We start from the raw sequence: 14,855 nt of genomic DNA on the forward strand, positions 1-14,855 counted from the left end.
GGCACCTGTCAAGCATTGGGATATATTAGGCAGCAAGTGAACAGTCAGTTATCAAAGTTGATGTGTTGGAAGCAGGAAAAATGGGCAAGTGTAAGGTTCTGAGTGACTTTGACAAGGGCCAAATTGTGAAGGCTAGGCGACTGGGTCAGAGCATCTCCAAAATTGCAGGTCGTGTGGGGTGTTCCCGGTCTGCAGTGGTTAGTACCTACCAAAAGTGGTCCAAGGAAGGACAAGTGGTGAACCTGTGTCAGAATCACTGATGTGTGTGGGGAGTAAAGGCTAGCCCATCTGTTCTGATCCCACAGAAGAGCTACTGTAGCACAAATCGCTGAAAAAGTTAATGCTGGCTATGATAGAAAGGTGTCAGAAGACACAGTGAATTGCAGATTGCTGCATATGGGGCTGCATTGCTGCAGACCAGTCACAGTGCCCATGCTGACCCCTATCAACCCCTGAAAGTGCCTACAATGGGCATGTGAGCATCATAACTGGACCATGGAGCAGTGGAAGAAGATGGCCTGGTCTGATGAATCATGTTTTCTTTCACATCATGTCGATGAGCGGGTGCGAATGCGTTGCTTGCCTGGGGATGGGCAGTGGTAGCTCAGTGGTTAAGACGTTGGACTACTGATCAGAAGATCATGAGTTCAAACCCCAGCTCTATCAAGCTGCCACTGCTGGGCCCTTGAGCCAAGCCCTCAACTGCTCAGTTGTGTAAGTTAGATAAATGTAAGTCTCGCTGGATAAGGGTGTCTGTCAAAATTCCATAAATGTAAATGGAAGAGATGGCACCAGGATGCACTATGAGAAGTAGGCAAACTATAAGAGGCAGTGTGATACTCTGAGCAATATTCTGCTGGGAAACCTTGGGTCCTGGCATTCATATGGATGTTACTTTGACATGTACCACCTACCTAAACGTTGTTGCACACCAAGTACATCCCTTCATGGCAATGGTATTCCCTAAAGGCAGTGGCCTCTTTCAGCAGAATAATGCACCCTGTTCAGGAATGATTTGAGGAACATGACAAAGTGTTCAAGGTGACAAGTGTTGCTTGGCCTCCAAATTCCCCAGATCTAAATCCAGTTGTGCCTCCGGGGGATGTGCTGGACAAACAAGTCAACTCCATGGAGGCCCCACCTTGCAAGGGCCACAGCACACCTTCAGAGGTCCACGCCTCAATGGGTCAGAGCTGTTTTGGAGGTTCAAGGGGGCTTACACAATATTAGGCAGGTGGTTTAATGTTATGGCTGATCGGTGTATATACATATTAATGCATAGTAAACAAAAAGTAAAAGTATGTTTCAGACAAAACATCCTGTTTCTCAGGAAACTTTGTGTACTTCTTTGCTTCAACAGCTGATAAAAAACATTTGCCTGGAACATCCTGTTTCTCTGGAAACTTTGTGTACTTTTTTGCTTACATAGCTGATAAAGGAGACTCATCCAAAATATTCTGCTTCTTTTTAAACTTTGTCTACATGTTTGCTTACACACCTGATAAAGGACATTCATCTGGGATGAATATCATCCTGCTTCTCTAGAAGGTTTGTGTACTGTGTTCAGTTTTAGAGAGACCAACACAAACAAAACTTAGATTGTATATCTCAGATTTTTGATAAACAGGACAGTTTGTCCATAACACACAAAATTTGACAGCGAAGTCACCAAACAGTTATATATTCATATACTGAGATATTTGGAGACAACCAAAAGGCCTCAACCTAAGTGACTCCAAGACGTTTTTCTAAATTCATTAGGTCACAAATTTATAAAACTGAATTTGAAAGGAAAGTCACCAAACAGGATGTGAGGGTATATCAAGGCACTGATATGACGTATTCAGACTATATTTTGTAAGTAAGTAAACAATCTTGTCCTAATGGACTCCAAGAAGTTTTGTCTAAATCCCCTCTAGGGTGTGCTACAATTCACAAATTTGTAAAACTGCTAATAACGTTTGAACCAGTCAAAATCAAATCATGATACTTGTTTGTCTTGATTCCCTTGAAGGTGCCATGTGTTCTTGATATAATATCAGTGTATACAGTGGAGTCATTGCAGTTGGCTCACTTTACACGGTTTTACCCCCTGTGACTTCTGGAACTGGCAGGCACAGACGTTTCACTTTCTCTCTTTGGCATTTACCTCCTGGAGTCAGGCCTTGTGGCTTCTACTGATTTTCAAATGGCACCCGTCCTCACCAGTGTTTTGCCAATTTAAGGTAATCACAAACATGTCTCCCCAACGCAACCAAAATCCACATAGGCCTCCCCATTGACTAATGCTCCACTGCCATCATTAATGCATTCTCAGTGCCACTGGATCTATATGGATTTCTCATGTTATACCTAATAATGATATACATAAGAACTAGTAATAATGCATAGTAAACAAAGTTTTCTGTTTCCTGTTTCCCTTGAAACTTTGAGTACTTCTTTGCTTCAACAGCTGATAAACAACATTCGACTGAAACATCCAGATTCTCTGGAAACTTTGTGTACTTCTTTGCTTACATAGCTGATGAAGGAAATTCATCCAAAATGTCTTGCTTCTCTGGAAAATTTGTGTAATATGCTCAATTTTTAGGAAGACCAAAACAAACAAAACTTAGATTTTTTAAGGGCAATTCTTTTATTTCTGCCATACCCTGAAAACATTTGGGTTTGAGATCAAAAGATGAATATAAAACAATAGATCAGAATTTCAGCTTCATCTCCTGATATTTACATCTAGATGTGTTAAACAACTTACAACATGGCACAGCACCAAATTTTTAGGTAAGCAAAAGTATTGGAACAGATAGTCTTACAGTATATTAAAGTAAACTTAATATTTGGTTACATATCCCTTGCTTGCAATAACTGCATCAAGCCAGCAACCCACTGATATCACCAAACTGTTGCCTTCTTCATTTGTGATGCTTTTCCATGCTTGTACCACAGCTTCTTTCAGTTTTTGTTTGTTTTGGGGGGTTTCTCCCTTCAGTCTCCTTTTCAGGAGGTGAAATGCATGTTCATCTGGGTTAAGGTCTGGTGACTGACTTGGCCAGTATAAAACCTTCCACTTTTCCCCCTGATGAGGTCCTTGTGTTTTGGGTCATTGGCTTGCTGCATGATGAAATTACTTCCAATTAGATTGGATGCATTTCTCTGTAAATTGGCAGACATAATGTTTCTGTAGACTTCTGAATTCATTCTGCTGCTACCAACATTAGTCGCACCATCAATAATGATTAGTGAGCCTGTTCACTACCTCTACCGTGATTGACCGAAGAGCTCATGTGTTTTGGATCATAAACAGATCCTTTGTTTCTCCACATTTTCTCCTTTCCTTCACTTTGGTAGAGGTTAATCTTGGTTCCAGGACTTTTGTGGTTCATCTCTGTATTACTTCAAAATGCTGCAAATCTGTATTACTGCAAAAATGATGAATGGTTTGCATCTTGTGGTACGGCCTCTATATTTCTGATCTCGAAGTCTTCTTCAAGCAGCAAAATTCCCACTCCAACTACATCTAAAAATACAAAAAACTAGCCAAAAATCTACAGCCACAGAATGTTCAGGTTTTCTTTTATTGAGCCACTGCTCCATAATGCCTATGCATACGACACACTGTACAGAGGGCAGCTCTGGGCACTCCAGAAAAATAATTGTTTAATTAATATTAAAAATATTGCAGAACTTGGAAGTTCATTGTGCATGTTTGTTCGCTATCATTATCAAAAGAAAATCTTCTCAAAAAAATCATATGGGCATTATAATGAAGTGCGGCTTAAAGGACCCCATTTTTGACTCACTGAAGGACTGCAGATGCATCCCATCTTTTTAGTAGATTCTGATAGCATTTGCAGTGAACCTTTCTGATCTTACTGGAATGAAACTGTAGAGCCCCAGTGTGTGAGGGTGCGGAGGAAGACTCAGGAGGCAGGCAGAATTTTATCAGAGCTCTGGACTCATGTTTATTCAGTCTGTGCTTTTCAGCACACTTTTGAAAATACAACAAAATGGACAAATCAATAGAAAAGGGTCACGGCTTTCACCCCGTCAAGTTTTGCAGTTCAAGTTCACGCTCCATGGCATGTGTGTGTATGTGTGTGTGTGTGTGTGTGTGTGTGTAGCAGGCTCCACCAGCTATGTCTGTCTCATAACGGCAGTCAAGTATGGCTTTCTTTGAAGGGTGGCTAGGAAAAAGCCGCTTCTCTCCAAAAAGAATATGGCAGTACAACTTAGGTTTGCAAAATTGCATCTGAACAAACCACAAAAGTTCTATAACAATATCCATTGGACTGATGACACCAAGGTGGAGATGTTTGGCCATCACGTACAGCACAGTGTTTGGTGAAAACCAAACACAGTGTATCACCAAAAACACCCCATACCAACTTTTAGGCATGGTGGTGGAGGGGCGATGATTTGGGCTTGTTCTGTAGCTACAGGACCTGGGAAGCTTGCAGTCATTGAGACAACGATGAACTCCAATTTATACCGGGATATTCTTGAGAAAAATGTAAGGCCATCTGTCCAGCAGCTTAAGCTCGGACAAAATTTGGTCATCCAAAAGGACAATGATCCCAAGCACACCAGCAAATCGACACAAAAAAAATCAAGGCATTGGAATGGCCAAGTTCAGACCTCAACCCTATTGAGATGCTGTGGCGAGATCTTAAGAGAGCTGTGCATAAACCAATGCCCTTAAACATCAATGAACTGAAGCAATGTTCTAAAGAAGTGTGGGCCAAAATTTCTCAAATGATGTCAGAGACTGATAAACTCCTACAGAATGTAAGGCCTTCAGGTTATTTTTGCTAAAGGTGGTTCTGCATGTTACTGAATTATAGGGTGTACTTATTTTTTCCCCACTTGGTTGCTAAAATGGCTAGATATTGAATTGTGCTGTTTTTTTGTTGTTTTGTTTTCACCAGTGGTTATTTGTTTGTTTACTGAAGATGGTGAGGACCAAAGAATTGTTATTTAGGCCCTAACGAATAAAAATATAGAATTGAAAGAGAATGTACTTTCTGTCTGTACTTTCTTTTTCCTCTGACTGTATGGGTGTGGGTGTGGGTGTATATGTATACATACACCGATCACCCATAACATTAAAACCACCTGCCTGATATTGTGTAGGTCCCCCTTGTGCTGCCAAAACAGCTCTGACCCATCGAGGCATGGACTCCACAAGACCTCTGAAGGTGTGCCATGGTATCCGGCAATAAGATGTTAGCAGCAGATCCCTTAAGTCCTATAAGTTGCGAGGTGGGGCCTCCATGGATCGGACTTATTTCTCCAGCACATCCCAGATGCTGGATTGAGATCTGGGGAATTTTGTTAGCCAAGTCAACTCCATGAACTCTGTCATGTTCCTCAAACCATTCCTGAACAATTTTTACAGTGTGGCAGGGCGCATTATCCTGCTGAAAGAGGCCACTGCCATTAGGGAATACCACTGCCGTAAAGAAGTGTACTTGGTCTGCAGTAGTGTTTAGGTAGGTGGTACGTATCATCCATATGAATGGCCCAAGGTTTCCCAGCAGGACACTGTCCAGAGCATTACACCGCCTCCGCCGGCTTGCCCTCTTCCCATAGTGCATCCTGGTGCCATCTCTTACCCAGATAAGCAATGCAGATGCACCCGGCCGTCCACATGATGTAAAAGAAAACATGATACATCAGACCAGGCCACCTTCGTCCATTGCTCCATGGTCCAGTTCTGATGCTCACGTGCCCATTGTAGGCACTTTTGACGGTGGACAGGGGCACTCTGACTGGTCTGCAGCTCCGTAGCACCATATGCAGCAGGCTGCAATGCTCTGTATGTTCTGACACCTTTCATAGCCAGTAGCTCCTAACAGTAGATCCTCTGTGGGATCAAACCAGACAGGCAAGCTCTCGCTCCCCACACACATTAATGAGCCTTGGATGCCCATGACCCTGATGCTGGTTCACCAGTAGTCCTTACTTGGACCACTTTTTGTAGGTATATATATATATATATATATATATATATATATATATATATATATATATATATATATATATATATATACCTGCCTATATACCTATATACCTACCTCAGTTTATTTTCCTAGTATGTGTATGTTTTTTTTAATGTCATGACATGAACCATACACTAATTACAGTCAGAAGACATATGCCTAAATGTTATTTTGTTATTTATTATAGTTACATATTATTTATAAATGTTATAATTATTTCCACCTATTGACTTTGTCTAAATAAAAGACAACTTATTTTATTTTCTGTGCACTAAAAATAGGCCAGCTCTTGTTTTATTTTGTGTACACTAAATATCATGAATGCTTTTTTTTTGTAACTATGATTTTTTTTAAACTCTTTATTTTCATTTCTATCTATTGACTTTACCTCAGAAATCCAGGTGGGTTTTTATTTCTTGAATAAACATATTTTTTTCATTTTTGTGTTTGACACAGCTGTAAGTGTTTTCAGTTTCAGAACCATTTCAAAAGCAATAATTAAATTCAATTAGGCATAAAATCATATTTCCAGGCAAAGGTAAACTTTGTGTTCTTCTTTGTTTGAATAGTTGATAAAGTGTATTCGTCTGAAGCATCCTGTTTCTCTGGAAACTTTTTTGCTTACACAGCTAATGGAGGGCATTCATCCAAAACTATCCAAGAAACATGTTTGTGTGTCATTAAAGAAAAGCAACATATTACATCACAGACCACTTTTCAGACAAAAAATAATAAAGGCTGCTGGGTTTTCCATGCAAAATAGAAGCAAGTGTGTCAGACAAAGTCTCCAATAAAACTGTGGTGGATTGTGCATAAAAAAGCAAAGGGTTGTCACACCAGATATTGACTTTGTTTAGTTTATTACTGTTTACTGCTCTTTGTAGTATTTTTATGTAGTAACATTTGATTTTATTATTTTTGAAGGCGTCTTAGCTTTACAGCATCTCTTTCCATGTGCCTAAGACTTTTGCACAGTACTGTATATACACACACTACATGCCCAAAAGTATGTGGACACCTGCCCAATCACACCCATATGTGCTTTTTGAACATCCCATTCCAGATTTAGTCCCCCCTTTTGCTGTTATAATAACCTCCACTCTTCTGGGAAGGCTTTCCACTAGAGCTCCAATTTTTCCACTCCGACCTCGGCAAACCACGTCTTCATGGACCCCACGTTGTGCACAGGGGCATTGCCATGCTGGACCAGGTTTGGGCCCCTTAGTTCCAGTGAAGGGAAATTGTAATACTGCAGCATACAAAAGCATCGTGTCTCAATTGTGTGCTTCCAACTTTGTGGCAACAGTTTGGGGAAGACCCACATATGGTGTCCACAAAACTTCCGCCATACAGTGTATATTCAAATGGGTTATTGAACATGGATTTTGTATGTCAGCTGATATTACTTTCACCATAATACCTGTTTGCAGCTGTAGCCAAAACTTGTGAAGAAATGATTCCATTTTTAGCTTTTTTTCTGGATAGCATGTACAGTGTATCTTGAGCAGATCTGATCAAATTATGCAGCTGTAAAATAGATTCTATATTTTCTCCTTGACAACTTTAAATGTCAAAATTCTGCTTTTGACATGTTAATGGTCAGTCAACACATAATATTCGCCATATTATGCAGCACATGTAGCATCATGTATCTCATTAAGACCTCAGCGAATACTTAAGATAGGCCAGCTCTTGTTTTATTTTGTGTACACTAAATATCATGAATGATTTTTTTTTTAACAGTTTATTTTCATTTCTATCTATTGACTTTACCTCAGAAATCCAGGTGGGTCTTTATTTCTTGAATAAACATATTTTTTCATTTTTGTGTTTGACACAGCTATAAGTGTTTTCAGTTTCAGAACCATTTCAAAAGCAATAATTAAATTTAGTTAGGCATAAAATCATATTTCCAGGCAAAGGTAAACTTTGTGTCCTTCTTTGTTTGAATAGTTGATAAAATGTATTCGTCTGAAGCATCCTGTTTCTCTGGAAACTTTTTTGCTTACACAGCTAATGGAGGGCATTCATCCAAAACTATCCAAGAAACATGTTTGTGTGTCATTAAAGAAAAGCAACATATTACATCACAGACCACTTTTCAGACAAAAAAATAATAAAGGCTGCTGGGTTTTCCATGCAAAATAGAAGCAAGTGTGTCAGACAAAGTCTCCAATAAAACTATGGTGGATTGTGCACAAAAAAGCAAAGGGTTGTCACACCAGATATTGACTTTGTTAAGTTTATTACTGTTTACTGCTCTTTGTAGTATTTTTATGTAGTAACATTTAATTTTATTATTGTTGAAGGCATCTTAGCTTTACAGCATCTCTTTCCATGTGCCTAAGACTTTTGCACAGAACTGTATATACACACACTACATGCCCAAAAGTATGTGGACACCTGCCCAATCACACCCATATGTGCTTTTTGAACATCTCATTCCAGCATCATGTGTCTCATTAAGACCTCATTCAGTTCCATTTAAAAAAGTGTTTCAATTCACACTGACCTTGTCACAGGCACTTCAGTGAAGCATGTGATACTACCCTTCTTTTATGCTTTGAGTCTTTTTTTTTTTTATTTGCGCATGTGAGTGATGTGTAAACCATCGAAAACCGGTGAAATCTCAAAACCACATTTTCTAAACACTTCATTTAAAGTTTTAATCTACAAAGATGTCATGATTGTGTAATCTGTATTGCAGAGCAAAGAGTTTTTAATGAGCAACAGGTGAGTGTGATTAGTAAATAAGAGCTTTTTCTGGGCTTGGCTAAGAGGGGGGTGTGGTGGTTGGTATGACATTCTTGTAGCTTTCAAACTAGACTTATCCCAATACTTTAATAAACATTAAACAGTTAATATCTCTCTCAAAGCAAAATAATAATAATAATAATAATAAACACTGGAAATCTAAATTCACCTACTTATAACTGATATCCTGCCAAATATCCTGCCAAAAAGTGGCCAAAACAAATTTAAACTGAAGTGCACTGTTGTTCTTTCTCCTGACAGTATATGGAGTCAGAAACATCACAATAATACACACATGCATGGTTTTAGGTTGACACATTAAAAAAATTGTGCACAGCAAAAATTGTTCGCACACCTATATAAAAATAATATCTGCAAATATATATTGCTGTATCCCCAGGTGTTCTGTTTCATGTCTGTTTTGTACATTTGACAGTCTTCACACTTATTGTTAAACAGAACCTTAACTGGTCCATTAATAAACAGTTGGCAAATTACTTGTACTTTACTTTGAAGTTGTTCTTTTTTTTTTTTTTTTTGACTTACAGAAAACCCTGCATTATTCATGAAGAAACTGGGCAAGACACAAATGAGAAAGCATTATAGACCAATGCAAATTCTAGTAACTAGTATGATTTAAAATGATAAATGTTTGAACAGACTAGTCTGTAGCATTTATAGTTTTACACACTGAAAATGTAATGTATTCTATGTGCATCATTTCTGTCTGAAAAATCTATTACATTAATAAAATGTTGTCTTTCACTTTTTCTGCAATAATTTCATTGATGTAATTTTTTTATTTTTGTGGAAATAATATACACATTTGTATCAGGTAAATTCAATGCATTACTTTTTTCAACGAAACTTAATAAAGTTGTTTTAAAAATGACAAATATGCATGTGTGCACCCACAATTAAATAAAATCTAGTCTTTGCATAAAATATTCCAGTGTTTGATCACACAAAGTTACTTACTCCCATCCATTTAGAATGTTCACTTCCCTGTGATAGCCTCATTCTCCTCTTCCAATCAATGAGACCTCACAACATCTAAACAAACTTTTATATTGTGTTATTTGTACCAAATGAGCAAAGATTTGACAACTATATTACTAATTTCTTTTGTCATTTTATGTCACAATATGATTTATGTGAACCATTTAATAAAAAAAAAAAAACTTAAAAACTGTCCATTATGGATCTAAGCCAGGTGCTCCACCATAGCAATGATATATCAATGAGTAATGGGACTTTCAGCTTGTTCCCATTGGCCAGTCACTATCTGATACATCCTCGATATTTGGGGAGCATCAAGAGCACTTCTGGGTTTCTTAACCGCACTTGGTAGTTGTGTTCTTGAGCATCGGATGATACTTCGGCCATAAAAGATAACGTCAGGTAAGGACAGGAGGACACAAGTACACACAAGTATGCATATTGAGAAAAACCAAACAGCTCTAGTCCAGAAGTGTATGCAGCTCCCTACCAGAGTTTTAGTCAAATAGTTTCAGAAAAATATTTGGTTACGTGTTGCCAAATTAGAGACTTTCCCAACAACTAATCAGTGATCACCACTGTTTCCAGTGACCAATCACTGATCACGATTGTTTCGAGTAACCATTGTTATTGGGCCTGGTTTATCAATCTTTTATTAAAGTTGTGTATAAATGTTTGTGTGAACCAAACCAAAATAAAAATTTCCCCCAGATTTACAAAAGTTTCAGAAACGATTTTTTCGTACTTGTGTATGTTGATGAATGCCAATGACCCATAAATTTCCAAGTGCATGCACGGCACAGCTGATTTGCATGTTGTGACACCCACAAAAATCCATAAAAGTTCAAGTGCACAGACAGGCTCAGGGTAAATCATGAAATACAGAAGTGGAAGTTTTTGACCCAAAATGAAAAAAGCCTGAAAAACAGAGGTTTAAATTAGCACCTCTATGCTAATACCAATATTTAATAATGTGTAATATTGAAAATAATCAGCAAGGACTAAATCTTATGCCTTATGCGCAGACAGACCAGCATGTCTTTGGTTTATTTCCATTTATCTTTTGTCAAAATTTTTCTGTGAAGCCTGTGTTGTTCAGTGTTCCTGCATTGCTTTTGTAGAACTGAATTATCTGGTGATAAAATTCTAAATTGTGTGTACTTTTCATATTGTGTGCATTCAATACATAAACTCACAGATCTCAATGTCTAAAATATGTGTAGTTAAATAGGCTAGATCTGGATTTGATCTATATCATAACGTAATGTAGTTCCGTCATCTTGAAATGTTAACTGCTTAAAAGTCCAGGGAATATGCATTTGTGTGAAATTTAAATGAATTTTATTTCTTCCAGTGTTTTTAATCTAATGACTGAACATTTACACCGACCAAACAAACAGATTCTCTCATTTTCAGATAAATATTCAGTGCCATCTCTAATTTATAGATAACCAGTGTCTGAGCTCTGTGACATTTTTGGCTAATAAATGTCAGTGAAAGAGGCAGAAAGGGACAACCTCTTTCATATTATTTAATCATTTATCTTCAGTCACCAAATTCAAACAATCTAGAATTGTGTTATCAGATGATAACACATTTTTGGAGAAATGCCTTCATTGTGACACCCTATTCTTATCCAGAAATGCAGGATGCAGGAGATTGTTGTTCCATGCAGCGAGTGACTAATTCCTGTGAGAAAGATATCTTGGTAGCCTCCCTGATCAATATTTTTCTTGTCCTGTCCATTTTCAAACAAACATCAAACAAACATCAAACATACAAATATCTGTTTATCACATTAATTTTGCTGGCTGGAAAGTCACATTAAAGCTTCCTCACAGCTGCTAGGGCCTTCATCTACATCAGGCAATAGACCTATGGTTGTCTTCTAGTGTGCAAGCTGTTTAAGAAAAATATGTCAGCAGTGAAATCGAGAATAGAATTAATCAATGAATATCAGGAAATGTATTGATGCACCAAACAAACCAAATTCGGAGGATAAACACTCACGACAGGTGGCTTATTGGTTAGCACGTTCGCCTTGCACCTCTGGGGTTGGGGGTTTGTGTGCGGAGTTCTCCCTGTGCTTCAGGAGTTTCTTCTGGGCATTCCAGCTTCCTCTCCCAGTCCAAAGACATCCGTTGTAGGCTGATTAGCATTTCCAAATTGTGTGTGGCTCCAGGCTACCCGGTGACCCTGTGTACTGTAGGATAAGCGGTACAGAGAATGGAATGGAATATGTTGCCCTACCTAGTGGTTAAAAGATGAACTGCAACAAGTGCTAATGGAGGTCAATTGGTGCAGGGATACTCTCTCCTCCACATCAGAGGAAGAGGAGCAGACAGCACAGTTAATTACAGGCTTGGGCTACATTAGAGATACTCCAAGGCCACCAAGTTCTTCTTTTATAGCAAATAAACAGAATTAAATCTACTAAATTTTCAAAAAGACAAAGTGTAAATGCATGGTCTATGATGCACAGAACCATTTCTACTGGTTTTGTGGTTGAGAGAGGAAAAAGGTGATCATTGAGTAACGTCCATATTTCAGATATGCATGGGAAACTATTATCTGACTATTATGGGAAAGTATTACACATGCTGGAAAAGCCTGAAAAATAGAAAAAAAATGTCTTCCTTTTCCGATGCGCAAATGTTTAGGCTAGATTCAGGTCTTTATTGTGATTTCTGTGGTGTATCTGGGCTGGAAATTTTGCTAAAAACTGTCAAACCTGATTAATGATATTACCCCAAACACAGTTGAACAAAGGTGCATCTAAAACCACTCAAAATGACCAAATAGACCAAATAGACTGTATGCTAGTTGATTGTATGTTGTCGACTCTAAACTGCCTGTTGCAGAGTTACTCGAAAATTCACTAAATAGTAACTAGCATAAGTCAATGGTGATAGCCCCTTGACTTAATTTTGTTTGAGGCTGTTTTGTTGTTAATGTCATCTTGCCCCACCAAAAATCTATGGTCATCTATGCTGTGGTTCTCAGTCAAATTTGAGAATAAAATCATACTGGCCAAACCTATAGACCTTTAGCTCACAACTAATACATGTGTTAGGAAGTGTGTCTGATTTTAATGTGCATTTTTACTGCTTATAAAATCCTGTAGATTTGTATTTATAATATCCCTACAAAACGTATATTGCTATGGTTTTACTAAGGTAACTTTATGGTTTCATGGTTGTCAAACACTGAACCACAAACCAACTAAAAATTTAATTTCATAGACTCATGTGTTTTAAACCATGAAACCATTTATTTTAATGCGCTATGTAAACTATGTGTATTAGATATTATACTGCCATTGTACTATGGTAAATGTCTATCTTACTTTATTAAATGATGCATGATTGCTTGCTATACATGTAATATACAATCCTTTAAGAAGAACTACTAAGGACTTTAAGAATAACATGATTACAAAAGTTTATTATCTTAAAAAACAGAAAACACAAGTAAAAATATAAGAACATAAGTAAAGGGTAAATGGGTAAAAGTACATAATAAATGCAATGAATGGACCCATGTCACCAGCATAGGATGCAGATGGAATTGCACCTCACTGTATTTTGCCACCCTACTTGTACCCTGAACCTCTTAGAAGTTACAGTTTATATTCATTGACCAGGGTATCAAATGGGAAACACACCTGCATATTTATAAAACAGGACGAGTTTGCACCCTGACGAAATCACCCCAGGGTTCTGATATGGGCTATAAACACATGACCCCCTGTCTTGGATGGTGTGATAAAGATGGTGTGATCAGTTGACTGGAAATTGATCTTTTGAGCAGCTCAGATGGCTTTCTTATGTATGAGATTGTAACACAGCAGAATATTATATCATATTCTGTAAATGTTATTTCTTGACCTTGTATGACACATTTGATATCACCACACTGTGATATCACCATGGAATTAGGAAGAGATTGATATCAAACATGTCCAAGAATGTTTGGGTTAAACATAATGCAGTAATGATGTGATGCAGTTATTCCAAGCAAGGGATATGCAACCAAATATCAAGTGTTATTTATGCTAATGTACTTTAAGACTATCTGCTCTTATACTTTTGCTTAGATAAAAATTGGGTGGTCTGCACCAAAGGTGCCATGTTCTAAGTTGTTTAACACATCTAGATGTAAATTTTAGGAAATGAAAGCTGAAATTCTGATCTAATATCTCATATTCATCTTTTGATCTCAAACCCAAATGTCTTTAGTGTATAGCAAAAACAAAAGAATTGGCCTTGCTGTTCCAATACTTTCAGAGGGGACTATATGAGGTAGAACTGCTGCTCCATTCTGGTCTGGGAGGACACTGTCTAAAGGACACAGGCGTGCTGCCCTCTACTGGTGAAAGATTGAGATGAAAAAAAAAAATTAACTGTTAGGCCATAATGAATAGCACTAAGTATGAGCCTTTTTTAATCGGAAGAACTCCATCCCAACTCTGAAGCATGAGGGTGGTAGCATCATGCTGTGGGGGTGTTTTGCTGGAAAAGGTACTGGTGCACAAGTGCAGAAAATAGATGGCATTATGAGGAAGCAAGATTATCTATAAATACTGACGGAACACTTCGAGACATCAGCCAGGAAGTTAAAAGCGCTGACCAGAATCCCATAGAAAATTTGTGGACTGAACTGAAAAAGTATGTCTGAGCAAAGAGGCCCACAATCCTGACTGAGTTATACCAGTTTGGCAAAGTAATGTGAGAACTTGTGGAAGGATATGCCAAGCATTTGATTCAGTTTAAGTAATTAAAAGGCAATGCCACTAAAAACTAACAAAGTGTATGTAAAGCCACAGGTTCACTTCCACTGAACTCATAATTATGGCAATTGGCCAATTAGAACCTTCTAAATTGCATCAAATTCTGGAGTCTTGCAGACTGTTTAAAGAGACAGTCAGCGTGGTGTACGTAAACTCAAAAATTTATATAATAAATATAAGCTGAAATAAATCTGTCTCTTAGTTATTATTTGAACTTACCTCGTTTGTGAATCAAACTGACTTAATATAGGAGATGTATGTGTGGGGATCTGTGTTTTCTTGTTGGTGGTTACCTGCACTGATAAACAGTGTGG

The 14,855-nt window shown here is 37.9% G+C and overlaps 1 long non-coding RNA gene across 2 annotated transcripts; it reads right to left on the minus strand.

The window, feature by feature from the left end:
• Nucleotides 1-10,779: 10,779 nt before the first annotated feature.
• On the minus strand, nucleotides 10,780-14,848 carry LOC113532334 (uncharacterized). 2 transcript variants are annotated; one of them, XR_003403333.3, is made up of 4 exons: nucleotides 14,761-14,848; nucleotides 11,763-11,955; nucleotides 11,592-11,652; nucleotides 10,780-11,490 (listed from the first exon to the last, which is right to left on the minus strand). It is a non-coding gene; the product is annotated as an uncharacterized LOC113532334 (long non-coding RNA). The 2 variants fall into 2 exon arrangements; XR_003403332.3 differs by having other exon boundaries at nucleotides 10,780-11,652.
• Between the last annotated feature and the right edge of the window lie 7 nt (nucleotides 14,849-14,855).

The sequence above is a fragment of the Pangasianodon hypophthalmus genome, chromosome 18 (genome assembly GCF_027358585.1).
Source record: "Pangasianodon hypophthalmus isolate fPanHyp1 chromosome 18, fPanHyp1.pri, whole genome shotgun sequence".
Classification (NCBI taxonomy): Eukaryota; Metazoa; Chordata; class Actinopteri; order Siluriformes; family Pangasiidae; genus Pangasianodon; species Pangasianodon hypophthalmus.